Raw genomic sequence first — 3,263 nt, 5'->3', positions numbered from 1 at the left:
TATAAATACCATAAATAATATATTTTGTTACTGATGAATTATATATTTATACATGTTTTGATTTTGAATTTATGCTATAAAACAAATATATACATAACTATATGATTAAATAGATGATGTAAAGTTAAAATAGATGACCTTATTTGTACCAGGCCAACAATAAGCGTCCAGCATTAAGTGTTTATACATAAGTTCCAAATATGAAAATGAAGTTACATACAACATTGAAGGTAGAAATGAACAAAGCTGGTGCTCTTACGTTCCAAATGTGACAATAAAGCCACTCAATAACAAAGTCTCTCTCATCTAACCTGCACCAGACAAACGAAGGTAAAACATTTTGTTACAATAAGACTAACATTTCAACAAATATATATTATTTTAGTTTTTTTCTAGCACAAAAAGTGTTGATACATAAATAGTTTTAAAAAAATATATTTAAGTCTTTTGGTATTTTAAAACTTATTTGATGTTGAAGAGTAGATAAAAATATCAAATAGTCGGATACATACACACATGGCCACACCATTCTTAACCACTAACACACAACAACAGCACATAAAACAACCAAAAATGAAAAGAGATGGTAAAAAAGTGTTTACCTCCAATTTGTCAATACCAACCATGGGAGCCTTCAAATTTTTAACTTTAAGGCTGAAAATATTCTACAGCAGGAAAATGCAACATGTTTCCTTCTCAATCTCTCTATCAATTCCAATCACCAAAAACATCCTTCAGTAAAGGTTCCTAACCAGAATAAAGAAAAATAAGTAAAAAAGTTAAACATTTTGTGAATAGTGATTGTTTATTATAACTTAACTTTGAAAATGTCAAACTTTGTAATCTAAGGGTATCTTACTTGAAAATCATTGAAAAAAAATACACCAAGGATAAAAGCGTCAGTTTAATCCAAATATATGAAACCTTGAGAGACTTTTTAGGCAATAAAACAATTTTAAAAAAAATGGAGAATATGCCAACCTGCAGATACCAAGAGTTTTCCTCATATCTCCAGATGAAGCTGCAACTTTAAGCCAATCAATATTTAAGTTAAGTCAAGTCTTATAAATTTTGACATTTAAAATTGGATCCAATATGAGAAACATAGATAAATCAAGAACACATTAAACTGAAAAACACCATGTCAAATCATACCTATCAATATAATTTTGGAAAAGGGCAATGTTGTTAGCATAAATAGATCATGGAGAACCACCCGGTCCTTTGTAATCAAGTAATCCATTTCATCAACAATAACCAACCTATTTACAAAGCATTTATCAATAACTATTCACATTGCTATAATTGGATGGATTTTTCAAATGTAGCTAAAAAAGGCATATACATCTTACATCATTTTTGTGCCAGATGACTATTGCTTTTGAGAATATAATTGCTGAATTTGACTTCAGGGTGTAGAATGGTTGTTGACCTTCTTATGTGGTTGACTCTTTCCAAGTATCTGCCAAAGGCATTAGCTTGTAAGCACTAAGTTGGTTTCATATGAGCCAATTCATATCAATGTATTGATAAAGTTTTATCTTGTTGAAAATTTCTGAAGAAGGTGAGAGAGAAATATAGTTTATGCCCAAAATGTCTGGGAATTGACCTCCTGTCTGAAAACAATACATGATTCCACTCGTTATAATCTTCATCTTTTAGATGGTGTGAGTAATTATGTAAATGCATTAGTTCCACTGGGATTACAAAATGAACAATCAAGCATATGGAGATTACCTCTTTATCCCAAACAGCCAGAGACATTTTCACGTTTTCCATGGAAATCGATTTTCCAGTCCCTGGGCATCCACAAACGTACAAGCTCCCAGCCTTCTCTTCCTTGACCGCACTTAATTGCTCAGAATCTACATAATAAAATAGCTTAATTTAGAATATACGTACCAATGAACACGAATTTCATAGATCTGGTCACACATTAGGTAATTCCACTATGAAAAAAAATCGAGATAACCTTTTGGATTCCAGATCGGTTTATCCAGGAAACCATCCGACTACTCCGAAAACATAGGTGGAAGCTTGGCAGGTACGTGGATCAGGTATTTGCGCAAAGGAGGTAGTGGTGGACGCTCGCCACCATGCGCATTGAATAGATATGCTTCTCCGTAAGCGTATGAACACCAAGCCGTCTCATGGTCCCATTCACTTTCGTGTTCCTTCGAAGATCCTGTGGAGTACCATCCGAGATCAGGTGGTGACGGTAGGATTTTCTCTTTTCTTTCTTGATGATCTTCCTTAACTTAATCAAGAATCTTGGTTGATCGTGGTTTATCTAAGTTTTCTAGGGTTAGGGCTACTTGTGTGTGATGGAAAAGGTGAACTGCATCTTTGGTGGAGACGATGAGAATTGGTTTGATGGCGGTTGTGTTTAGGAGATTAGGGTAAGGTTCGTCGTGTAGTGTAATATGTATACGATCCGTATAGTGTAATACATATAAGATTGGTCATATGCTTAATACTATTGTACATGAGGTAATATATGTTGTACCTCTTAATTTTCAAGAAATTGGCAATATCCTTAATAATATAGTATATATATATATATATATATATATATATATATATATATATATATATATATATATATATATATATATATATATATATATATATATATATATATATATTAATGGTGTTGATCGGGTAATTTTTTCGGGTTTCGGGTAATTTGGGTTTGGGTAATTCGGGTATCGGGTCGGGTTTGGGTAATTCGGGTATTGCCCGAAATATATAATTTTTTTTTTTTGAATTTCACCTTAAAATAAATTTAATGAAATAAATACGTCTCGCTTTATTAGTCTTGTTTATATAAACAAACGAGACATAAACGAGGTTACTCAAGCTTTGAACATTGAGATTTTTTAGTCAAGACAAAATTGCAAGAATGGTCCTTGTGGTATGTCGAAAAATGCTACTTTGGGCCAAACAGGTTTGGACTAGCACCAATGGTCCAAAAAGTTTTATTTTGTTGCGAGTTTGGTCCATTATGGTTTTAAATGACGATTTTGCCCTTTGTATTTTGTTTTTTCAATTTTTTTACAAAGTAAATAAAAAAAGAAAAGAAAAAAGAAAAGAAAAATGCTTTCTCTCTCTCTCTCTCTCTCTCTCTCTCTCTCTCTCTCTCTCTTTCTCTGGTGGAACCTCTCATCTCCTCATCCGTCATCTCTCTTTCTCTCTCTCTTAGGGAAACACACACACAATAACACCCTAACTGCCACCATTATCCGCCATCACCGCCGCCCTCA

At 33.0% G+C, this 3,263-nt stretch overlaps 1 long non-coding RNA gene across 3 annotated transcripts; it reads right to left on the bottom strand.

Moving 5' to 3' along the window:
* Positions 1–98: 98 nt before the first annotated feature.
* Positions 99–2,403, bottom strand: LOC111896107 (uncharacterized). 3 transcript variants are annotated; one of them, XR_002851805.3, is made up of 7 exons: positions 1,973–2,403; positions 1,738–1,865; positions 1,353–1,616; positions 1,156–1,262; positions 982–1,027; positions 603–747; positions 99–311 (listed from the first exon to the last, which is right to left on the bottom strand). It is a non-coding gene; the product is annotated as an uncharacterized LOC111896107 (long non-coding RNA). The 3 variants fall into 3 exon arrangements; XR_002851807.3 differs by having other exon boundaries at positions 982–1,021; XR_002851806.3 differs by having other exon boundaries at positions 101–311; positions 1,353–1,462.
* Positions 2,404–3,263: the final 860 nt, after the last annotated feature.

This window comes from Lactuca sativa, chromosome 8 (genome assembly GCF_002870075.4).
Source record: "Lactuca sativa cultivar Salinas chromosome 8, Lsat_Salinas_v11, whole genome shotgun sequence".
NCBI classification, from domain to species: Eukaryota; Viridiplantae; Streptophyta; class Magnoliopsida; order Asterales; family Asteraceae; genus Lactuca; species Lactuca sativa.
The sequence above is the reverse complement of the archived record's forward strand: the minus strand, read 5'-3'. Positions and strand labels throughout refer to the sequence as shown.